Source organism: Pongo abelii, chromosome 4, assembly GCF_028885655.2.
Source record: "Pongo abelii isolate AG06213 chromosome 4, NHGRI_mPonAbe1-v2.0_pri, whole genome shotgun sequence".
In the NCBI taxonomy this organism is placed as follows: Eukaryota; Metazoa; Chordata; class Mammalia; order Primates; family Hominidae; genus Pongo; species Pongo abelii.
The window spans coordinates 97869453-97896185 of NC_071989.2; positions in this window are offsets into that span (position 1 = coordinate 97869453).

Genomic DNA, 26733 nt, shown 5'->3' on the forward strand with positions numbered 1-26733 from the left:
AATATAGTTATGGTATTAATAAACATGTAAACCTATTTTATAAATATATATTCCATTATGAGGCATACACTAGAACCCATCAAAAATTTTACAGCTTATTCCCCAGTAATAATTTATGATGCTGACAAGTTTTATAATGAGCAGGTAGTATGTTCTAGAACCCTACATGTCCTGCAATGTCCATCAAGGAATATACAGGGTTAAATTTTTTTAGATGACAAATTGTAAACAAATGACTATCTTTCTATTTAGAAATGCAAATTGGTTATAGATGCAAATAAACGAAGAATCATGAAGGAACAACCTGGGACAGAGTCAGGCATGAATGCACGAGGAGAGGAAGAATGAGAATCTTGGCAATGGCGTCAAAAACTTTTAGTTCAACCCCCAAGTTGTGCAAGTGTTCATAATAAGTGAGTACTTTATCCCCTTTAGAGTTGTTTTCTTCCAGAGCATTTTCATATATATTGTTCATATTTTAATTTTAATTTTCACAGAAACCATACAATGTACAAAGAGCAATTAGTATTCCATTTTAGAGATGAAGAAATAAGTTTATGTTAGGTTAAGTAAGCTACTTAAAGTGATAGAGTCAAGGTTAGAATCCACACGTCCAGCTACAAGATGGTAGTACTTCTATAGATACACTGAGCACAAATGCTTCCAACAATGCACGGATTCCTCAATGAAATTTTTATGCTGGAACACAACACAAATAGCAAGTAAGTAAACCAGTGAAATCAGACTTCATTCTCTTCCTTTATTTTCAAGTCATGGTGCTTGCTTTGGCAGCACATATACTAAAAATTGGGAAGATATTTTCAAGTCATGGTAATCAAGTGCTCGGTTGTTAAATACCTTTCAACCTCTATTGCTGCTCTTTCTGGGGCCAATGGTGTACATTTTTGTAACATATCATGATTTCGGTTTTTTTGTAATTTTCTAATACATTATGATTTTAAGTTTTTCTTTGTCTGATACTATGAGGCTGAAGTAAACGAAAGGAGGCTATGAAATGGAAGAAATTTCTTGCAGAGAAGAGAATGAGGAAAGACTGACTCCTTTGGGTGTTAAATTGTGTGAAGAAGTAGATAGAAGAACCAAATGAAACTCATGTCTTGACTTCAGTGCCGAAGGCACGAGTCCAGGAGAAAGAAGCTGTGTTCAATATCTTGAGGAGAATACCAAAAACAAAAAGACTTGGCCCCACTTCTCATTTGGAACTCTAGGAGGAGATGGCTTTGCAGCAATCCCACCACCACCATTGACTTGGGAGTTACCAAAGCAGAATACTGGTGATGGGCAGACAAAGAACCTGAGCTAATACTTGGAAGCTGTCCTCTACATGGTGCAGAAGGGGCTTAGCAGCTTCTTTGTGCCGTGGGGCAGGAGTAGAAGGTAACTGAATGTCCAGCTGGAGGACATGCCCATAGCATAGGAAGGGCAAATGGAAAATAGGAGGCCCAGCCTCTCCCTATGCATTCTCCAGAACTAGGGGAAGTTAGGATGGAACTCATTAGAAAGTGAGTGGGAAGGCTCTTGAGAAGTACAAAACTCAGGCCATGAAAATAGGCCACGAGGTATATCAGTTGTGAACTACAACAGTGGGAGACCAGGACACCCCATACATTATCAACCAGCCATGCCTCAGCAGAGGCCAGCCAATACTCACCTGAGATCAACATAGTTACTCAGCAGCCAAGACCAGCACAAAATCCAGGGTACCCCTCTCCCACACCAGTGCCCTGAGATTATCAATATTTCTCCTGAGCCCAGGTGCTATTTTGGGAGAAAGAGATTAGTCTGTGGACTACTCAAGAGGCCAATTAAACTGGAGGAGTCAGAAGTACCTCAAACTCATAAATTTAAAGTTACAGGTTAGGTGGTTTTTTTAAGCCTCTATTACATAGCACATTTAGGACAGGATGGGGAAATTTTAGTGAGCAAAATTATACCAGTTATAGAATAAAGAAGTAATGTTTTCTTTAAACATCTAAGCAGACTGTGAATAAAATTTTAAACGGCTACAGAACCAATGCACATTTGAGATTCAAAAAGATGAAAAGTATATAAATAATCCTCTGTTTTTTAACCTTTTTCTCTTTAGTCACTCAACTACTTTTCTTTTTCATTATCCTCCCCTTTTGGTTTTATTTGCCTTTGAAATAAGATGACATAGAAACTGAAAAAAACAGAATGGCCCTCCAAAGCATATGAGTATTTGTTCTAATCTGCTGTTAACTCATTTGGATACCAAAGCAAATAAATTACATTTTTTCACCTTACTAAACTCTATAAAATAGGGATAACATATAAATTCACTTCAAATAAAGTTGAGAGCAAGAGCTTTAAAAAAATGCTTTTAAATCATTTTGCAAATATACAATATAAATAATTCTATATTTTTCCAACACTTCCCAAAAGAGATTCAAGGCCTTGTCCTACTCTCCAGAAGTCAAGATAAAGTTAGGAGAACTCCCTTCTGCTCTGTTACATTTCCTAGTACCTATTGACCGAACCAGATGTTGGCAGGTATAAAATCTGAGACAGCTGGTTATCCAACCCCTTAGGGCCAAATGCTCCAAAAAATCACTTTTTTTTTTTTTTGCAGCATACATCCTGATTCAGAATCTCTGAGCTAATTATCAGGGTTGCGATTCTCAAACTAATCATTTCTACTATGCCTCTAGAGTAAGATAGAATCTAAAAATTAACACTTAGTATGCGGAGTTGTACACAGACAAAACACCGATGGCCTATGAAGGTTTAAATTGTTAAAGCAGTTTCCATTAATATTTATGCTCTTTTTAGGTATATAAAATCATGAAAATCTATTTACTGAGCTCTATGAGTGCATGCACCACACTTCACAGAGGAACCAAGAAGAAACTTGTTTCCTACTCTTTGTTGAACTCAGAATTTACAAAAGGGGTAATGCAGACAAAGAAGCAAATATGCACCTGACCTTGCACAAAAGTGAAAATTAAAAACATGCAGACTTCAGTGTGTGGATTTGGCCACAGGACAATTGGTAATGAGAGTTACAGGCCATATCATTCCTTTTCTTGTCAGTCCATAAGGACTGTCTGAAGTCAACAGGACTCAAATTGTACCAAGTTACATAGGGAAGAATGAAAGAGTTGTGACTGGCAAAGAGTGTGAAAGTATACTGATTATACTGATCATTGAAAACAGGAATTGCAAAACCTCAGAAAGAAGAAATGAAAAAAAAATTTCTGACTGTTGTTGAAATTTTGCTTAGTTCTAGGAAGAAGATAGACAACACAATCCATTATATATCCATAACATGACACACACGGGGGACAGGGCAGTAGAGTGGTGATGAGTGAAATCAGATTACCCAGGGTCAAATACCTCCATAACCTTTGACAAGGTACTTACCTGCAGTTTCCTCCTGTGTAAAATGGAGATAATTTTAAACCCCTACCTAATGTCATAGAATTAAGAAATAACACACAAAGTTTTTAATACAGAGCAAGACATAAGCACTGAATAAAGTTAATTGCTGATATTATTGTTATTACTTTTATTCAGAAGTGGATTTCTGGAATTGGTCTTAGAAAAATGTAAATACCAATCTCATTTCCAAAGTCAGTGTTATGTAGTACCCAATATTTCAGAGCCTGAAGTTTTTTTCATAAAAGTAAAACAAAATTGCTTATTAACCCCTCTAAATATATGATTCATTTATCATAAAGATATTAATACTTTTTTTGAGACAGAGTCTTGCTCTGTTGCCAGGCTGAAGTGAAGTGGCATGATCTCGGCTCACAGCAACCTCCACCTCCTGGGTTCAAGCAATTCTCCTCCCTCAGCCTCCCGAGTAGCTGAGACTACAGGCGTGCACCACCACACCCAGCTAATTTTTGTATTTTTAGTAGAGACGAGGTTTCACCATGGTAGCCGGGATGGTCTCGATCTCTTGACCTCGTCATCTGCCCGCCTCAGCCGCACAAAGTGCTGGGATTACAGGCGTGAGCCACTGTGCCCAGCCAATAATACTTTTTATATCAAGATTTTTTGACGATTAAATAATATTATGCAGGCAAAATGCTTAATACAGTTCCTGGCATATCCTAAGTGTTAAAAAACTGTCAGTTGCTCTTATCCTCCTTCACCTCCTCCTCCTCATCATCACCTGAGCTATTTAACATTATCAACTAGGCAAGGAAATATTAGGGCTCAGATAAAGGATGTGATATTGAGGGGGGAAATGAAAGAAAAATATGTGGAGGATAGATTTTTTTCGGCCTACATTATGCAAACTGAGAGATGTGGAATTGATTCTTTCTGGGATACAGATAAAGGCTGGGTAAATGAAGCTGAGACAAGTAGGAGCCTTGGTCCTGATCACAGAAGGAATTGTGATTATGCTTTTACTACGTGCATTGTTTGTGCTAAATGCTTTACCAACATTAGCTCTTGTAATCCCCACAGCAACCCTGGAAAATTGGAGCTATTATCATCACCCATCTATTATCAACCTACATTTTCACCAGAGAGAGTGTTTGCTCAGAGTCTCATGACTAGTAGGGAAAAGAGGCAGAACCTGAAGCCATGTCTACCTGATGTCAGTTCAAGCTCTTACCTACCACGTGACACCAGGAGCTTTGAAGGAGGGGCAGAGAAACACAAGGCAAGAGAGAGCATGTTTCTGTGAAACTGTTTTTTAACTTAAAAGACAGAGCTCTCCAAGCATTCTCTCATCACAGACAGATCCATTCCTCCAGAAATGTGTTTGGTTTTTATCATTTAAAACTATACACGATTTTAGAATGTTTTTCTGCACACTTCAAGGTGGAAAATTATTCTACTCATGTTGAGCATTGACTACAGTATTTCATGAAGCCTACTCTAAACAGTTCCCAGGTGAAAAGGGGAGCTTGTGTTAATTGAGAACTAAGCCTAGTCACCAAAAGCAAGTAAGTAAATAAGTAAATTAGTAAGATAGTGAGGAAATGCATACATGCGTACATAAATTAAGCATTTGGGACAAAATCAAACTTGAAAGAGAACTCAATTACTTATAATCATGAGATATTTTCTTTTCTTCCACATACTTTCAATTTCTTTATCAATAAATGTCAAAAGTTGAAAATATCCATAGACCAGAAAACCACGGCATCTGAATGCCAAATAAGAGTACTACATATTACACTTTCAAGAGGGCCCACAATCAATGAAATAAATCCTATGAATTTTTATCTTTGGGTGTTATTAAATCGACCGTAACTAACTTTTAAATAAATTGAATCCCTCATCTTAAAAATTCCTGGCTATGTGAATACAAAAGTATGGACCAGATAGTAAAGTTTTTATTTTTCCAATTTTGGCTTGATTACTTTTTTTAACCCCAAGTAAATGGGGGGAAGCAAGAATTGTAACTTATTTTTACTAAGTGCCAATAACTTTTAGAGCACATATTATAGATTCCAGTTAAATTAAAAGTTGAGTCAGGTAGAACGCACAATTACATCTCTCCACCATCCTCATTAAATTTCAGTTCAACGGGGAATGCTGTCATTTCTTCCTCCAATTTTCCTATTATAGTTGTATTTTAGGCCAATACCACTGATATTCTGTAGCAACTACTTTCAGACTTTAACCAAACAGCATTACAGTACTAATAAGCACAGTTTGTTTCAAATTTTTCTATACAACTATTGTTTTTGTGTGAATAATCACAAATTATTTCAAAACAGACCCTGATGACTACTTAGCAAAAATCAACAGGCAAAGTTGAGGTCTAAAGTTTTCTCCTGAGGCACCTCTGCAGTAAATTGTGTTCCTTACAACAACTTCAGCTATCTAATTTTTCAAATCTTGCTGGAATAACAAGTGGCAAATTAGTGGATCTATCACATAAATGCTATTTACAGTTTCTTATAGTACACCCTTACTTCATATTCAAGTTTTGTCTGGATGTAATTGACTTAAGAAGCAAGTATTTATCACACTTACTGCTGGAAAACATTAATTACCTTTGATCCTGCTGAACCTCACACCCATTTACTTTATAAAATTTTGACCAGGTTAAAACGTTACTTAGATAATTATAATTCATCTTATATTCGCAATTTTTAGTAGAGACTGTTGAATCTGTAGGAGTCCCAGAAACTTATTTACACATATTCAGAAATCTGAGGCAAAATATACCCATGATTTAACAGTGAATTACATTATTCCAGAAGATATTGTGCTGTACAATGAAAGTAAATTCAATAGTTATACATTTTTGAAGTTGATAGGGCCAATGTAATTCAGAGAATATAACATTTTATGCCTTTGTTAATGTGACCAAGGCCCTGAAAGGACACTGTAACACATCCCTCTCTGTTAAAAAATTAAATAAAGACCATGTGATCTTTAACTTCTGGAATAATCTGAATTTTATGTCTCATCTTCAAGATTCATTGCTAAAAGTTGTTTCAGGTGTTAGAAGTGTTCTGAAAATGAATCAGGCAGAAACATTGTCAGGATGCTCAAAATATATTGTATGCATAAATGATTGCATGGTCAATAGCTTGTACACTAAGCTCATTTCATTTATGCAAAATTACCAATATGCATTTCCAACTATATAAAAATTAAATAGGGCAGGCAATTTTCCTTACTTTTGCACTCAATGGGCATATATGGTAGACTAGGGTGCAGAAAGGGGAGATATGGCTTCCTGTCCCCTTGATCATCACAGTTCATGTAGGCCTCCCATAATCTGAGCATCCCATCATGCTGAGTATAATTCTGATGTTTAACAGTATGCATTTTTGCTTTAGTGTGTCTTGTAAGCAAAAGCTAGCCAGTCGTCTGCTTCTCAACTAAGGAAAGAGCAATTATTTTAAACACTGGGAGTAAAATATCAATATTTGGGGTTCAGCGAAACGATAGGTTATATCTATGTCCCATGTAACAACTTCTTAAGGGAATTTTAGTGTTATTTTGGCCCTATGCAATTTTTGCCCCTCTTGTTCATTTAAGAACCTGATTCTCACATAAAAGAAGTTTCCACTGTACCTAACCTCACTGCAACCACCTGTTATCACAAAGATACTCCTGATCTCTCCATAGTGCCAAGAAACATTTTTCTTCAGTACAAACTAGATTATATTTGAATATTTACATCTCACATGGAAGCATCACACACCCATAATGCATTGGATACTCATAATGCAATTTCCTTTGAATATGTAAATCTCAATAATATAAATATAAATATTTACATTTCAAAGAAGATTTCACATAGAAGTAGAACATATCTATAATGCAAATTGATATTTGCCTAATACTACCGCCCAATTCAATGCCCAGTAAATGAGCATTTCCCCAACACACTGATGAGACGAGAGCAGGCCTAGCTTTTTAAAGCAAAAGGTTTTATAAGACAGAAGAAAGAATAATTCAATATGTATTCTTCCTGGAAAGATCCAGCTTGCCTCTAAGCCATTCTTAAATTAAAGGAAAGACAACTGAGATATTTTTAATCAATAAACAAATATTTACTGAGTCTCTACTAAGCACAAGGAACTGTCCTAGTTTCCTAGTTACCACAGAAAATACGGAAGTGTGCACAGACATGGCACACTTGCACACTTTTGCCAGACATGGCAGTGTGCACCTGTAGTATCAGTGACTCCAGAGGTAGAGGCAGAAGGATTGCTTGAGCACAGGTGTTCAAGACTCAGTCTTCAAAAGAGAGAAGAAAAAAACACACACACAAGAAGACACAAGTTATTTTCACAAGCATGCTAACTACTTGGAAACAAAGTCATGTATGCATGAAAAGTAACAAGTAAATCACAGGGTAGTTAGAGGCTGTTACAATAATCTAAGGGCACAGTGATGAAGGCCCCTAGTAGAACAGTAAAACTAGGGATGATAAAGAGGGCTATGAGAGACACCTATGAACTAAATTAGTTTTAGTAAATTATTGCATTTGGAATATGAGAAAGAAGTCAAAGTTGACTCATTTGCAACATGGGGTGGATGGTGATGACATTAAAACAGAAAATACAAGAGTAAGAAAAGGTTTAGGTCAGAAAAGATAACAATAACGGTTTTTTTTTGGCTTAGTTTTTTAATATGGGGATTTGTGGAACTTTTTAATACAGATATTTTCGAGCAAGTTGCTAATCGTCTGTCTAAAGTGATTTAATGGTTTTCCTGATCTGTGAAAGATTGTCATATCGTTGGTTATTGAACCAGTGAACATAAATATAATTATCCAGTTAGAGGACAAACACTCTAGTGAATATGTGGCATCCACCTCCAGGGGCCCACAGGAGAAATAAGAATAATGAGGTGGAGAAAAGAAAAACTTGTAGGATAGAGAATTTGTGAGTCGCAGCCAAGAAAAGAATAGTTTTAAGAAAGAAGTTCTGGTAATTTCTGTCTTCTATTATGGTAATATCAAAGAAGATGAGAACAGAAAAAATATTTGTATTTTTTGAGCAGTTAGGACATTTGTACCCTTGAGAAGGTAAGGAAGGAGGAGAGGGGAAAGCCATATTTTTTGCTAACAAGAAAGAATTAGGGTTAACAACAAAAAAAAAAGAGTTAGAAGTACAGACTAAATCATCCAAGCAAGAAAGGAGAGAAATCAGATGGTCACTACAATAAGGTAACAAGAAATATACTTTTCAAGGTCAAGGAGAACCTTCCAATAAGAGATGATCAAGGATAATACAGTATCTCTCATGGCCAATCAAACCATAGATCCCTTCAACCTCTTCCACTTGCAACTCATGCTAACTCTGTCTCATTCGTTCTCCTTCACTAGGAGACACACTTCCTAGTGAAGGCATGACAAAGTTGAACAGGTTAAGTGCATCCATCCTGACACATCTGACACAGGACATCCTGACACATCTGACACAGGAAGGTATTGGCCACAATACCTTCCAGATCTTAGGATTCACCTTCGTGACATATGGAGAGAGCTATTTCTATTAAGCTGAGAACAGCAAGTGTGGACTGGGATGCAAGATCTCTTTGGTTTAAAAGAGAACAGAGCCTCATTTCTCACATGGGAGCTAGCTCTGTCCTAGAATGCTGTTGAAGAGAGGTGATGCTAAGTCATGTATCCAGACCATACAATCCCAGGCTAATCACTGAGCATGTACGTATATTGGTGCAGAAATTAGTTAACCACAGAAATATAAAGATTCAGTTCTTTTTCATCTTTGTGTTCCTGGAACCTAACACAATTCCTACCATGGAGCTTCAATTGTTTTTTGTTGAATTGAACTAAATTGTCTAAACCTTTATTGCATCTAAAATTACTCTATCAAACAACATATTATAGTGACAAGAGTACAGGTCTAAGACAGAAGGTTAGGGTTTCAGCTGTACTCTGTAACTTTTTGATAAGCCTTTTTTCTAATAGTCTTGTCACCTATATTCCCATTCTGCCAGCTTCACAGATTTTTAGATGGGAACACATGAAAAATGCATGTGAAAATGTTTGGTATATTTTAAAATATTATACAAATATTAAGGCATATTTTATTACTATATTTAAGGTAATCAGATGTTGACATCAAATGTGCATATTTTTCTCTAAGTTGTCCTAGGTACAATTATTCTCTTTTTCTTATTTACCCCTGTTTATCTAATCCCTATTTGAAATCCGCTAAATTATTTGCCTATTTATCATGGTGGCCCTAATTTGGAATACAGACACTAATGGCATTGGAAAATTGCACTGAAAAGAGTCACCCATGTACTGTGATAGATCATAAATATGGATGACTGGAAAGTAAGATGCTTCGCTTAAGATGCAAATTAGCAGAGAATGAGATGCAGTGAGTTGTGCATCAGAGATTCAAATCCTGATGGAGAAGTCCCTGTAGGGTCACCAGACAAAAAGCAGGTTTCTTCTGCCACTCCCCAGCGAGGCTGTAGACACTATCTCGGCCTGTCATACAACACTAATTGAACAGTATACTAATAGAAAAGAAAGTATGCCAGCCACATCCCCGAGTGAAGAGCTGCAAAGTCAGTCTAAAGAGGCACACTACCCAAGAAGCACACAGGCCCAGAACCGCAACCCAGAGATCTGCAGTCAGACCAATCCCAGCAGCAGAGCAGCCGAGAAAATTAGAAAAGCAGAAAGGGAGAAATGGAGGCTTTGCGGAGAATGCAAATAGTTATAATGGGGGTGACTAGTTCTCAAGGGAAATAGTGGTGCTCTGCAATCCAACCTTTCCCCTCTGCCTTCCCATAACTTTTGCTAAGTGTATCCCCAAGTCCCCCATCCTGCCACAACCACCCCATCATCTGAGGTAAGACTCAGATGATGAGATTCCTGGTGTAATATATCAGACAACAGAGGTTTGGAATCTGTTTATTCATGCAGACATGGTAATAGTGTATGAATATGCAATTTCTAGTAGGGCCAATAGCAGAGAGAGGGTATAAATTTAAAAGTCAAAGAGAAAGACAGAGAGATCACCATGTAAAATAAAACTCCAAAGGATCTGCTATAAAAACCCTCAATAGAGACAGAATGTAACAGAGAGCATAGTTTTGGTTTTATGTGCACTGGAATAGCTTCCTTTTCATCGCTCTGTTCCTCTGCATACCTTCTCTCCACTGCCTGTTATGAGTCTGTTCTCAGAACTGGTGTTACAATCCAAACAGGCCATGTTCTTTGAAATGCAGCAGAAAAGAAGGCCAAGAAAAAGAGGAAACATGAGAAAGTAAGAATGAGAACAGAAAGTAAGAAGGAACGAGGGGTTATAAAAGAACCAGGGTTTTGTTGTCATGCCTCCATTTGCCTATACACCTTTCACAAATTCTGACACACATGCAGGGCCACATGATCAGGACTGCAGTCTCGGGGATGCCAGGCAGAGTAACAAGCATCTCTCAAGTCTGTCTTAGCTGACCCTTTTTCTAGCATCCTCATCTGTCAAGCCAAACTGCAAATTTCACAAAAGCAGGTCACATCACAAGCTTTCTGATACTTCCTGCTTCTGGTGACAAGTTGAAATCCCAAATGAAACTGCCTGTCTCTGGAACACGGGAACCTGGAATTTAAAAAAAGCAAAAATGGAAGATAAACAAGATCTTTCAGAGCTTCCATTCACTCAGTGAATCATATTTTACAAAAATTTTAAATATCCTTTTAATAAAGGGGAAATTAGATTCAAAAATATGGGATTTACCCAAATCATGTTTAACACAAATAGACTTGAAATCCAATGGCCAATTCTCATTTCTCTTAAATGCATGAATGGATATATCAAATGATACATATCCACTAAGAGATCTTCATTAGGCCTCAACTATAATAAGCTTCAATAAGTCAAGATCTTACCATCAGGAATACCATCTATAATAGCTATAATCTGGTGTAGGGGAGAGTCTACATCAAATCAAGATGCCTAGAGTAACATCCTATGAAAAAAACTCAGAGTCCATGATCAGCATGGGAAACAAATTCCAGATCCCAACAAAATAACCTGGGTGTGATCTGCATGTGAGGAGCTATCAACAACAGCTACATAGCATTTGTCAAAGGGGGACAAGTGGTAATAATAGTAGCCAACATTTATTGAGCTCTTACTATGTGTCAGGCATTAAGAATTATCTCATGTAATCCTTATCATAAGATCATGAGATAAGTATCATAATTAGCAAATTGAGTTCAGGCCTTAATTTGCTTAAGGCCATACAGTGAATAACTGGTGAGATCAGGTAGGTTTCAAATCCATATACTTGTTGCCAGAGCCTCTACTAACCCATTTGCTAGACAGCCACAGGTAGCTGCTCCTCTGACCTCACCACTCATGGGTCAATCTTTCCATGTCCCTCAATCATCTACTCTTCTGCACGGACCTCTCCTCTCTAGTGTGCAGCTTTCCTTCTTTAAGACTATCTTTGTCTGCATTTATTTCTCTTTCTTTTTCAACATTTCTCTTCTCTCACTCTCTCACTCTCCCTCACTCCCCATTTCTTTTTTGTTTCTTTCTATCTTTTCTTTTCTTTTCTTCTTTTCTTCTTTTTTTTTTTTGGATTAGGTCATACACTGTTGTCCAGGCTGAAGTGCAGTGGCATGATTATGGCTCATTGCAGCCTCAATCCCCCAGGCTCAAGTGATCCTCCTGCCTCAGCCTCCTGAGCAGCTGGGACTGCAGACACACTCCACTGTGTCTGGCTAATTTGGGGGGTTTTTCGTTTTTTGTTTTTTGTGGAGACAGAGTTTCACCATGTTACCGAGGCTGGTCTCGAACTCCTGAGCTGAAGAAGTCCACCTGCATCAGCCTCCCAAAGTGCTGGGATTACAGGCATGAGCCACTGCGCCTAGTTCCTTACTCCCTTTTTCTAAATCAAACTAAATATGCAGTTGAAGTAAGTTCTTAAAATGGTGACTCTATTTTATATCCCTTGTTCTTAATTTAAAATGGATATGGGAGAAGGAGGTACCTTTTTATACATCTATGTTTCTTCTCCCACAAAAGAAAATGTCAAAACAAAGTTGCTGTTTACTTCTGTGTGGCCCTTCACTGATCTGTTTCTTAAGTCAAGACTTACTGGTAAGGCAAACGGTTTCATACTATCCATAATTGGTGTTAGGGACTGAATTGTGCCCTGCAAAAATTCATATGTTGAAACCCTAACCTCCCATTAGATTATAGTGGAGATAGGTCCTTTAAGGAGGTTATTAAGGTTAAATGAGGTCATAAAGGTAGAGCCTTGATCTGATAAAACTTGTGTAATTGTAAGAGAGAAAGAAACACCAGATCTCTCTCTCTCTTTCTCTCTCTCTCATTCTCTCTCTCTCTCTCTCTCTCTCTCTCTGTCATATGAAGAGACAGAGAAAGCAGCCATCTGGAAGCCAGATAGAGAGCCCTCACCAGGAACCAAATCAGCTGATACCTTGCCTCCAGAACTGTGAGAAATAAATGTCCATTGTTTAAGCCACTGAGTCTATGGTATTTGTCTTGGCAGCATAAGCTGACTAATACAATTGTTTTTAAAATATAGTCCTTCTTTATGAAAAAAGTTCACATTTTAAAACATTAGTTGTGTGATTTCAAGTTGAGCATTCACATCATTACTGAGCATGTTTGAACTTACTGAGCCTGGACAAAGAAGAAGCATAGTCCTAAGATACTTATACTTAAAACTGATCCATTATTTAAATCATTTGTCCAAGAGTCACCTGGCCATTTAAGATAGAAAGCCATTTTTCTGGAAAACTGAGATTTTTACAGAGGTTACCTGGATCCTTCCCACAGAAAACAAGAATAAAAAAGACAGAGTTCACTTGATTTATTTACATGTAGGTTTGGAATATAGTGACTTTTTTCCTAAGTTATTTTATTCACTATCCAGTAGATGACCCTGCTACCAATTCCATCCAAATCTGATTAAAAAAAAAATAAATCACTTGCCCAGCTATTGGATCCAGAAACTAAGATGAACCTAACATAAGAAAATACTCTTTTTCAAAGTTTCTTTATTTTTCCAAGGTAAGAGTAGTGTGAATAATACTGCTGTGCAGCCACTCACTGGAGCTGTTGAAATATCAAACAACTTTAGAAAAATGACAGTGGTTCTAATTATTTCTCCACTGGGAATCTTTGGCTTCATTAAAAAAGGTAAATGGGTGGTTTGTTCGGCAAATGGCAAAATAAAACAAAAACAGTACAGAGAATACCTCCAACCAACACCCCCTTCTAGGTTCATGAAAGTTCAACACAATGTGGTGTGGTGACCTGTCGGATCACCTTTGAGAGGTGGAGAGTCACTGTGAACTCCAGCCTTCTCTGCCCATGAGATAAGCAGAGGAACTTGAGAAGAGGAAGCCTTGTATCTGAGACTGACTCAGACATGCTTTTTCTGATTCAGCCATAACCTTTGCTTGGAAAACTGTACGTCATGGCCTTGGCGGGCCCCCAAGCTTCCTCCTTTGCAGTCTGCTATTTTTCCTCTAGCTTACCCAAAATAGCTGGGCAGAGATTTAGTACAGTTGGGATGCCAGTGTTTATAGGCCCAAGTGTTTCTGAGTTTCTTTCTGTGGGCAAGCACAGGTTTCTGCAGACTGGCAAGAATAAAAGGAAAGGTGGTTCTGGCCTTCTGGTTTTGCTTCCTAGAAAAGTTATAGATCCACCTTTCCTTCTCCAAAGAACCCCAGCATTAGAAACTTTACCATGTTAAACCTCCCCCTGTATCTTTTTTCGTGTTCTGAAGAATTCTTTATTCCATTCTGAACCCAAGGGCTTAGAATTACAGTGTATCTTTACTAATGTAGTTAAATATATTTATTGTCTAGGAACCTGCAAAAACAAAGAGGTTTAGAAGCTTCCTTCTGGAAATATTTCTGGTGTATTATTTCTAATATTCTATTTTTAAATGCAAAGTCCAGTACAGTCATGCATTGCTTAACAACCTGATACATTCTGAGAAATGTATCATTAGGCAATTTTATCATTGTGTAAACATCATACACAAATCTAGATGGCATAGCCTACTACACACCTAGGTGATATGGTATAGCCTATTGTTCCTAGGCTACAAACCACGTTACTACACTTAATGCTGTAGCCATTTGTAACACAATAGTAAATATTTGTGTATCTAAACATATCTAAGCATAGAAAAGATCAAGTGTTGCACTACAACATTACCACAGCTTCAGTGTTACTAGGTGATGGGAATTTTTCATCTCCATTGTAATCTTATGGGACCACTGTTGTATTTGCAGTCCATCATTGACCAAAATGTCATTAAGCAGTTCATGACTGTGTCACAGGATCCTTGTGGTGTTGCTTCGCCAGCCGGCGGCACCTTCTGCCTGAGTGTTGATTGTGCCTGCTGGGCTCGTTATGCCCACTCAGCCCGGCAGGCTGCTCTCAACTTGCCTTACTGGCCAAGATCCCACACCTGCCAAGGGTAAACCAGGCACAGAGTGGAGAGGGGTGTGTGGACGAGTGAGCACAGGGTCAGCCACTGCACACAGCCAGACATGCCAACTGCTGTGGCAGGGCAGGCAGCTTCAGGCACTGGCACAGTTGCCAGCTCCATGCAAGGCTGCAGCTGCTGGAAGCTTGGAGATGCCAGGAACCACAGAACCCCAAAGAGGGTGTCACAGCCCTGGCTCTGGTGAACCCCTAGGTCTAGGCTCCCCAAAGGGCCACAGCTATTTTCTCCTTTTGGTTACCCACAATGTGGTGAGCACGGGGCAGAGGGGGGTGTTTCAGATCTGTCGGTGTTACAGCTCTTTCAATCCCGCTATTTGGCAGGTCCTGAGTTCTCATCCTACGTCCAGGAAGAATGAGGTACATGGACAACTGGAGGGTAAGCAAGGTGAAGAGGACCTTCATTGAGCAACAGAACAGCTCTCAGGAGACCCACAGTGCATAGCTCCTTTGGGCAAACAGGTTGTGCAGATGAGTGTCCTGCTCCCAGCAGACAGGAGACATGCAGTGGTCATCCCGACCAATGTCCAGCTCTCAGTGGAGAGGAGACCTACAGTGGGTAGCTCCTTTCTGCAGCTGGTAGTCCCAACTTCTGTGTGAGTCTATCTGGGACCAGGATTTTTATGGGCTCAGAAGGGAGGCAGTGTGTACTAATTGGTCCATGGGCAGCCATGGGCTGGCCTGGAGAAAGCACCGTAAGTTCTCACTCCAGGCTGTGGACTCCACCTGGAACTGACAGCCTGGACCCCAGGCCTCAGGCCCTCCTTGGCTTGAAGTTGGGGTTTCACTGGGGACCTGCCCCTTTCCACCCAGGAGCCCATCTGCCTCCTACCACCAGCAACATATCCAAGGTGCCAGGCTGTTCATGCCAAGGGGCCCTTGCAGGCCTGCACCGACCTGCCCTCAGCCCCCACTCAGCCTCCCTCCCGTGCTTGTCAACTCCCAAAGCCTGGAGGAGGCCAAGGCAGCAGGGGGCTGACATGTTAGCCCCACCCCGAGCACGTGCACACCTAGTCAGGTCAAGACAGCTCCCAGGCTCAGCCACAACTTTGCTCCACCCCAGAGCGGATGCTGGGAGTGGGGAGAGGCCAGGCAGTGGGAGCAGGCACTTTCAAGCCTGCAGCAGGGGCAACGGGCTTCCTGGGCCCCCAAGAGCACAGAGATGCCCAGCTCTGGAGAGTCACAACTAGGTGGTTGCAGTTACACCCCGGTCCTCGGGGCTCTCACCCTGCCAACTAGGTAGGGGGTGGGGCTCCCGCCTGTTCCCAGCCCCCACTGGCTCTGTGGAGTGCACAGACCTAGCCACGCCTCCCCTGCTGCAACCGGCATCTTTGCAGTGGCCATTCCAGATGGGCTGCCACCACCATCCACTGTATTTGGAAGGAGAAATACAAGGGGTAGAGAAAACAGGTCACACCTTGAGAAGAGAAGAAACAGATTTGCTTTTAACTATTTTGTCTCGAAGTCCTGTTTCTTTCCTCTTATGATATTTGCACTATTTTTTCCCAGCTTTGTAGAAATGATGATCCCCCTCCCCATTCCTTTTTTTTTTTTTTTTAATACTTTAAGTTCTGGGATACATGTGCAAAACATGCAGTTTTCTTACACAGGAATACTCATGCCATGGCGGTTTGCTGCACCCATCCACCCATCATCTACATTAGCTATTTCTCCTAATGCTGTCCCTCCCCTAGCCCCTCACCCCCTGACAGACCTCGATGTGTGATGTTCCCCTCCCTGTGTCCACGTGTTCTCATTGTTCAGCTCCCACTTATGAGTGAGAACATGCGGTGTTTGGTTTTCTGTTCTTGTGCTAGTTTGCTGAGAATGATGGTTTCCAGCTTCATCCATGTCCCTGCAAAAGACATGAACTCATCCTTTTTTATGGCTGTATTCTTTTTTCACTCCCCTCATCTCTGCTTAATATAGCCCAGTGAAATAAGAAGACGGTCTAGGTCTTTCCCATCTGTTATAGTCTCCCTAGTAAGTTGCTGATCCTCTTGCAATCCGCCAGTGACACCATTGCTGTCCTATCAGGTCATGTTGCAGAATAAAATGCAAGTTGGTGATTCAGTTCAGGATTTGCTTTTTGGGCACCCAATTACAGATCAAGCAGAGAACTCTGGCATGGAGGAAGGCAAGAAAAAATTACAGATTACACTCAGGAAATCGTCCTGACTTACGTTACTGACTTCCTCCTCCTACAGCTACAAGAGCCACTCAGTGGCTCTCAGCTACTATTTCTCCTGGCCAGTGAACAGTTATGACCCTCAGAGGCCCTCAGAACTCTATAGGCCCCTCACTCCCAGCCCCAACACATCATTCAAAAGAAGACCAGTAGCACACCATGAGTGATTTTTTATATTCTTGAAAGTTACCCCAGATTCACATTTGTGCAAAAATTAAATTAGGTTCTTTCTAAATCTACAAATATTCGTGCTGAAGTGTCTATGTTTGCTTTGCTGGGATCCTAAGGGTTGGGGTCTTGAGCATCAGTGTGTGACCTAGCCTTGCCTGTGGCTCCTGGATTGGACACTTGTTCTCTGACTTGACTTCCATATAAAATGACAGACCCAAACTTACCTGGCTCATCGTTGTGGAGAATGTCCCAGGGAAACAGTAAAAACAAACATCAAAGAGGATCAAATACCAGTGTTTTGTCCAATTGCCAATGTAGTAGCTCCCTGATAATAGGATAAAGGCACCAAGAACACTAGGTGTTTACATTTATTTTTAAAACACCAGCTGAAAAGAGAACTCTTCTTGGCAGAGTACACAAACATTTATATTGAACCCTTCATCCCCAGAACTTTTAAGCATTACCTCATTAATCTTCAAAGCAGCTACATAAGGCAGGTAGAACTATTTGCTTTGCAATTTTAAATGCCCCACTTAATAAGAGTGAGAGAGCACACAGTGACAGCACTACCAGATCCCTGGGCCAAAGCCTGGCTCCCTATAGACAGATTACTATCCAGAGTGGAGAAGCCACTCATGGAGCTCCATCTGGCCAAGTCTTCCCGAACATTCCCATCTCCTCAATGACCTCATTTGTCTCTTCTAGGGCTGCATCCATTATCCACCGCCCCATCAGCTCACATTCAAACATGCTCATCTTTCCAAAATCCCATGTCTTAGTCTATATGCTGAGCAACAGAATTAATAAAAGACTTTCTGTTACATATTTAGTATGCCCTGCATGTCACTTTTATATTTATTTTTATATTTATATTTATACACTTTTATATTTATATTCATATTCTGAAATATAAAAAATATTTATATTTTGATGGAGATGATGAAATAGATGATATATTTGATATATCATATATTATGCATATGTATTTGATATATTAACTAATAATACATGACATATGAAGATGATGTCTTAGTACAAAAATAATGGCTGGAAAAATATTATAAGCAGGAGGATCTTGTGGATGTCCTTTAAATGACATTAGACAACTGTAGGCTTTACCTAATCACTGGGTCTGTCCAGTGAAGAAGGTAAACTGGGTAGATTGGAATGAAGCTTTACCAATGAAAGAACTCCATCCTTAATATTCTGTTCCTCTAGAACCACTCCTGGTACCAAAATCTGTATTAGTCAGGGTTCTCTAGAGGGACAGAATAGGATAGATGTACATATAAAGGGGAGTTTATTAGGGAGTATTAACTCACATGTTCAAAAAGTGAGGTCCCACAGTAGGCTGTCTGCAAGCTGAGGAACAAGGAAGCCAGTTCAAATCCCAAGAGTCCAATGTTTGAGGGCAGGAAGCATCCAGCATGAGAGAAAGATGTAGGCTGGGAGGCTAAGCCAGTCTAGTGTTTTCACGTTCTTCTGCCTGCTTTTATTCTGGCCACACTGGTGGCTGATTAGATGGTGCCCACTCAGACTGAGGGTGGGTCTGCCTTTCCCAGTCACTGACTCAAATGTTAATCTCCTTTGGCAACACCCTCACAGAAACACCAGGAGCAATAGTTTGCATCCTTTAATCCAATCAAGTTGACACTCAACGTTAACCATCACAATTGGAATGAAACTTTACCACCTCTCACTCTTCTTTATCATCAAAAAAGTGTGTGTGTTTGTTGTGTATGCATGTGTATCCCTTTAAGACTAATACTTTCTAGGTTTCTACTTATGTGTTCTAACTTTAATTAATATATGGGTCCTTTACATTTTCCTTTACTTTTAGATTTTAGATAATACTTTTGCACTTTAGTTATTTTATTTAGTCTTTGAATATTTGATGCTCTGTGCTTCATCTTCAAGAAAACTGACTAATTGTCATCGGTTCTGGAATGATTAAAAGCACAAGACATACGATATTCTTACTGTAACCATTTAGAAATATCAGTTTTGAGAGGCAAAAGAAAGTTACCTAATACCGTTTATTGGTTTGTGTGTGACTGCATTCTTAGTCTAAGAGTGCACTAACTAATGCAGCATCATTAAACCTTCTTCATACTTCCCCATAATGGTACAGTTCAATTTTAATCACCTGACCAGACAATATGGTTTGTCAAAAGCAGAATTTTCTACCTAATATATTCAAAACACTTGTATCTAAATATTTGCTTGGGTTCTATCTCAGAAATAACATCAGCAACTAGCATTTAATCTATTTAATACTTAATGACAGCCCCATTGACATCTCAAGTCCCTCTATGCAACTTGCATAAAAAGGACAACAGCTAATCAAGAAGGATTCTTCCAGGAACAATTTGAAAGAAAATAAATCTTATCTTAACCTAAAAAAAAAAAAATCAAGTCCTCAGCAAGAGTAAACTTATGTGTGGAGTAAAATATAGAATGACAAAACTCAATAGCTTCTCTACTCCAAATTATACCCCTAATATTTTGTTTAAGATGACATTTTATATCAGCTTCCATATTTATATTCAGATAAATACAAATGTCTCCAGTGCCTAGCACAGTGCTTGACACATAACAGATGCTTAGCAAAGTTTTGCTGGAAAAAAAATGAGCAAAAACCACTCAAGTATCAAATATTAATAATTTTTGGACTATCCTCCATTTTACATTACCCAAACCTCAGCTCTCTTCCATTAGAGAAAATCATCAGCAGTTGGCAATAGTTTAATTATATTTTAGGGGATACACAAAAACATAAAATCTATGCTCATAAAACATAAGCCAAAAAACATCTAACTGCCTAAGTATGGCCATTCTCAACTACCCTCCATTTCCTTCTTAAGCGCCACTTAAAAGTTCCCTTATTGCCAATTCCAGATACGTGTCTTAAATAAGTAATAAGATAATTAGCCCTGAAGTATACATACTCAACAGGCCAACTATTAAAATAAGACCTTGAAGAAAAAATAATGCATTATAAAAAGAAATCATGACGATCCAGTGGAGGGTGAAATAATACGGCTGCGGTACAGGACTGAGTCAGATAGGTATGGACTGTGGTCTCCATGATTCCACTGAAGCATGGAAATTCCCAGACAGAGCCGGATTCTCATGGAGATCATGAGATCTGGGATGCAGCTGAAACATAAAACTAGGCAGCTATGAGAGCCTGAGTGTGTGACAGTCTCCAGTCTTGGAGTGATTTTTGGTTTTGTTTTATTTTGTTTTCTCGCACACTAAAGACACTGAATAAATATCTGATGCAACTTTACTCATCTATAAAATGATAATCTCAAAAGTCCATTCCAGGATTAGTATGCAATGATTCTACAATTTAAGGTTTTCAGGGACATGGAATCAGAGTCATACTACAATTAGAAGAGCTCTTTATAAATGAGGAAACTACTGCTTTCTGAAGTTTATCAGCAATCATTTCAAAACACTGAGTCCACCTCAGAATCAAAATGAGGGCTTCTCATTTTCTCAAATGTGAAATGCCTTATGTCTAGAATGTGTTATTTCACATTGACAATTAGAATATTCTGAATTGTAAGAAATCACATGGACTAGGTTTCTTATTGTTACATGAGGCAGATCCTTACTTGAGAACCAGTGCTGGAAGTCCTGTCATAGTCCAGCAATCAACAGGCAGGTTGGGCTAGACTGTATCCTTAACTAACTCAGCATTTTCACATTCCAGACACTTGTCTAGACCAGCATTCTCAAAGCAGTCTAAACTGGGACTTTGAAGTAGTCCTGTGAACTCAGTCGAACAAGGTTGACTAGGATCCAGCCACCATCTGAAACCACTTAGACCTTGCTATTCAATAAATACTTATTGACCTCTTCTTCTGTGCCTGGTACCATGCTGCAGTGAGAATTCAGAGGTGAACAACATGTAACCTTCCCCTTAGAGATCATAGCCTGGTAGGTATATTAAAAAGTGAATAGAGAAATACAGTGAAATACGTGCTAGGCAGAGATGAGGACAGGAAGCTACAGTCACACATAGAGGAGGCATCTAACCATCTTGGAAGTCCACAGAAGGCATCCTGAAGGGGGAGACATATAAAATGAGACCTGGAAGACCACTAGAGTACTACAAAGTGATTAGACCTTGAAGAAGAGTGACCCATCTGCTAGAACAGGAAGTTTGATATCAGCAGAGTGTTCACATGGCAACAGGCAGTGGAGCAGTGTTTTTCCACACAGCTGTGATCCTCCACCCACCTGCAGAGTCCCACCTTGCGGAGCTGCTAAATGTGCAGATTCGTAGGCTCCAATCCAGCCTGGCTGAATTAGAATCTCTTGAGGTGGAGTCCAGAGTACTGAATTGTAAACAGCATGGTACTGGTACCAAAACAGAGAAATAGACCAATGGAACAGAACAGAACCCTCAGAAATAATACCACACATCTACAACCATTGGATCTTTGACAAGCCTGACAAAAATAAGAAATGGGGAAAGGATTCCCTATTTAATAAATGGTGCTCAGAAAACTGGCTAGCCATATGTAGAAAGCTGAAACCGGATCCCTTCCTTACACCTTAAACAAAAATTAATTCCAGATGGATTAAAGAGTTAAATGTTAGACCTAAAACCATAAAAACCCTAGAAGAAAACATAGGCAATACCATTCAGGACATAGGCATGGGCAATGACTTCATGTCTAAAACACCAAAAGCAATGGCAACAAAAGCCACAGTTGACAAATGGGATCTAATTAAACTAAAGAGCTTCTGCACAGCAAAAGAAATTACCATCAGAGTGAACAGGCAACATACAGAATGAGAGAACATTTTTGCAATCTACTCATCTGACAAACGGCTAATATCCAGAATCTACAAAGAACTCAAACAAATTTAAAAAAAAAAAACAATCCCATCAAAAAGTGGGCAAAGGATATGAACAGACACTTCTCAAAAGAAGACATTTATGAAGCCAACAGACACATGAAAAAATGCTCATCATCACTGGCCATCAGAGAAATGCAAAACAAAACCACAATGAGATACCATCTCACACCAGTTAGAATGGCAATCACTAAAAAGTCAGGAAACAACAGGTGCTGGAGAGGATGTGGAGAAATAGGAACACTTTTACACTGTTGGTGGGACTGTAAACTAGTTCAACCATTGTGGAAGACAGTGTGGTGATTCCTCAAGGATCTAGAACTAGAAATACCATTTGACCCAGCCATCCCATTACTGGGTATATACCCAAAGGATTATAAATCATGCTGCTATAAAGACACATGCACACATATGTTCATTGTGGCACTATTCAAAATAGCAAAGACTTGGAACCAACCCAAATGTCCATCAATGATAGACTGGATTAAGAAAATGTGGCACATATACACCATGGAATACTATGCAGCCATAAAAAAGGATGAGTTCATGTCCTTTGTAGGGACATGGATGAAGCTGGAAACCATCACTCTCAGCAAACTATCGCGAGGAAGGACAAAAAAACCAAACACCTCATGTTCTCACTCAGAGGTGGGAATTGAACAATGAGAGCACTTGGACACAGGAAGGGGAACATCACACCCTGGGGCCTGCCATGGGGTGGGGGGAGGGGGGAGGGAGAGCATTAGGAAATATATCTAATGTTAAATGACGAGTTAATGGGTGCAGCACACCAACATGGCACATGTATACGTATGTAACAAACCTGCATGTTGTGCACATGTACCCTAGAACTTAAAGTATAATAAAAAATATATAAATATAAAAAACAAAAAAACAAATGCACACAAATGCCCAAAATGAGTGCCAGGGTGAGCCTGAGGGTGGGGTCCTGTCCTCTCCCCATCACTGCTGTCATCTGAGGGCCCCACTGTGTTCTCAACATGTCTAAAATAAATATATAATGGTCTCCCCCCCAAAAAAAAGTTTATCAAGCGATTTTGGTAAAAGTTGAAGTTTGAAAACCACTGCAATGACAAGCAGCCCCTTCATTTTGGTGGCTGCCAAGGTCCAGGAGCTAAAGATGGTCATGCATCTGTATGGAAAGATAGTCAGCAACAAAGAATCCTGAGTGAATTCCCAGTAACTGGGCTGGAATTTTGAAACAGATTCAAGTTATTCAAGAAAAGGGACTGCAATCCTCATCAGATTGTCAAGCTGGGATTCTGCCACAGAGGAAAATATCAGCATTAAGGGACCGGAGCTGAAAGACAGAGCAGGACCAAGTGACAAGAATGAGAAAAAAGTTTAAATAATAACTTGATCTTAAAGTCAAAGATATACAGGCCACATAGGTGACCTTATGCTGAGTGCCTGGTTGTTGGGCCAGGACTGTAACTGGGAGTCAATTAGACTTTGACATCGAAAGAAGACAATTTCTGAGGCTGATAAGTCAGTCAGGCCCCATATATCCTAGGAATAAATGATGTGGTGTGGTGTGCCGTGTTATGTTATAACTTGGTGTTCTAATCACTGAATCCCTTTTGCCCTATTATTATTCTCTCTTCTTGTAGATATTTGGCTCTCAATATTTCAGCATTTATCTACTTTACATAATGAGGCAGAAACTGTTACTGCATTCTAATCAAAATTTAATCTTGAATTAAGGTGTCCTGTAACAGGATTAGGGACCCACTTCTATGATATTTGTGATGATAACTTAGAATTGCTGATCAATGCTGGTCTTTCTAGTGCAAAGCAAACAATTAAAATCCCATTACTCAAAGCTGTTTTCTGACTTAATCTGCATTTAGTGGTAATTAATTTCACTTATGGTTCCTAAACAACTAACAGTTTCTACAGGTCACAGGATTAGTCCAAGAAACTATGAGCAATAGCAAACAAGAAGCCCCAGCTGTGTCTTGTTTATTAATTAATCCAACCCTGTGTTCATGCTCTTGGCATTCTTGCCTGGATGGCATTCATCTACTTCCAACACTCATGGTAGTTCAAAGCAAAAGGTATATATAAAACACCCTCCACAGCCAGTGTATGTGTGTGTGTGTGTTTGTTTGTTTGTTTGAAAAAAACAAAGTGTAATATATGGTATGGGCGCTGGAATCAGAGAGACCTGATTTCAGTCTCTCCTTGCACTGATTAACTTGTGTGAACCTGAGTGAGTTATTTATTTCTGAGATTCTTATCAGTAAAACAGGTATTAATACTATGTAGCTCTCTAGCTCACTGAACTGCTTTGAAATTAAGACAATTGTACATAAGGAAAGCATTTAGAAGAGCATATGGAAAGTTAGCTATCTTTTTTTTTGCTGTTGTTATACAGGCACTCCAGCCTTCAGGTACTAGATGAGGTAACATCCTCCGGAATCACTTGTCTACTACGTGTCTCCCTTTTTAATGCAAAGTGTCCTCACAGGTCTCCTCTGGGAACTCCAAAGAGAATGCTCCCTGTACACATGATCAAGGGAAAACTGCCTCAAGGCATCCATCATGTTCTTCCTCTCCTGCCTGGAGCCCTGACATATATCCCCTGTCTATGCCTCCAAGGGACCACTGTCACTACTACTGCTGAGAATGCCCATGTCCTAGTCTGTGATGATGCCTTCTGATGCTCTCAAAAATCCAAGAATGTCACACTCTATCACTTGGAGCAGGGCAATGGAGCACCAATAATCCACAGAGTGTCTTATGAGAACAATTTCTTCAGCTATTATATGCAGCCCTATTCTCCACACAGCCATACATACGTGACTTCATGCATTCAGTCAAGTTAACTATTTCTGAAAGAAAGCCTAGGCTTATATCCCTACCCCCTTCTGAGCTCCTTTCACCATATCCTGCAAAATTAACATGCCTGTTAACACTTACAACAGTGACTTCTTGAAGACAGTAGAGTTCAGTGGTTAAAAGCAAAGGATGTGAGTCACACTGTTTAGATTTAAGGGGAAAATAACAGCCTCTCTGTGCCTCAGTTTTTGGTTTGTTTTCAGAAAAAAAAAATTGATGTAGTAATAGAACCTAATTGATACAGTTTGGCTCTGTGTCCCCACCCAAATTTCATCTCAAATTGTAATCCTCATAATCCCCAGGTGTGGAGGGTGGGACCTGGTGGGAGTTGATTGGATCATACGGCTGGTTTCCTCCATGCTTTTCTTGTGATAGTGAGTGTGTTCTCACGAGATATAATGGTTTGATAAGTGTTTGACAGTTCCTCCTGCACACACTCACTCTCTCTCCTGCTGCCTTGTAAAGAAGGTACTTGCTTCTCCTTTGCATTCTTCCATGATTGTAAGTTTCCCAAGGCCTCCCCAACCATGTGAAACTTTGAGTCAATTAAACCTCTTTCCTTTATAAATTACCTAGTCTCAGGCATTTCTTACAGCAGTGTGAGAACAGACTAATACACTAATTGACACAGAAATTTTGTGGGCCTAAATGAGGTGAGTATCTGAAACACTGAGATTGGGCCCTGGCACTTATCATTAACTCAGCAAATGGTAATATTAGCAAGAACTCCTTTTCTGATAGCCACTTATGAACTCAATGTTTATGTTCCTCCAAAATTCTTATGTGATAATCTTTAAGTGCACTCATTCCATTCATGAGGGCTTCACCCTCATGACCTAATCATTTCCCAAAGACCGCACCTCACTGTAATAATTATTACAACGTAACTATTAATTACAACAATTATTATTAATTACAATAATTATTAAATTGAGGTGGGGTCTTTGGGAAGGGATTAGGTGGTGAGGGTGGAGCCTTCATGAAAGCGATTAGTGCACTTAGAAGAAGAGGACCAAGAACTAGCTTGCTCTCTTTCTGCCATGTGAAGATACAAGTCAAAGTCAGCCATCTGCAACCTGAATGTGGGCCCTCACCAGAGCCCAGTCATGATGGCACTTTGATCCTGGACTTCTCAACCTCCAGAATTATGATAAATAAATGTTTGTTTGCCTGTAATCCCAGGACTTTGGGAGGCTGAGGTGGGCTGATCACAAGGTCAGGAGATCAAGACCATCCTGGCTAACATGGTGAAACCCGATCACTACTAAAAATCCAAAAAAATTAGCGGGGCATGGTGGCAGGCACCTGTAGTCCCAGCTACTTAGAAGGCTGAGGCAGGAGAATGGTGGGAACCCAGGAGGCAGAGCTTGAAGTGAGCCGAGATGATGCCACTGCACTCCAGCCTGGGCGACAGCGTGAGACTCCGTGTCAATAAATAAATAAATATTGTGTTTAAGTCACCCGGTATATGGTAATTTGTTACAGCAGCCTGAACTCACTGAAATACTACAACTTAAGACAAAACTAAGGCTTCTTCCACAGCTTAACAAAATCACAAATGTTTCTAGTCCTATAGATTTGTTGTTGTTTTTCTCTTAATGGCTACAATTGGCACAACAGATATTGTAATAAATCCCTTAAATATAAGTTTAAGTGATGAGAAAATAATATGAAGCTTTGTTTTTTCAAAAG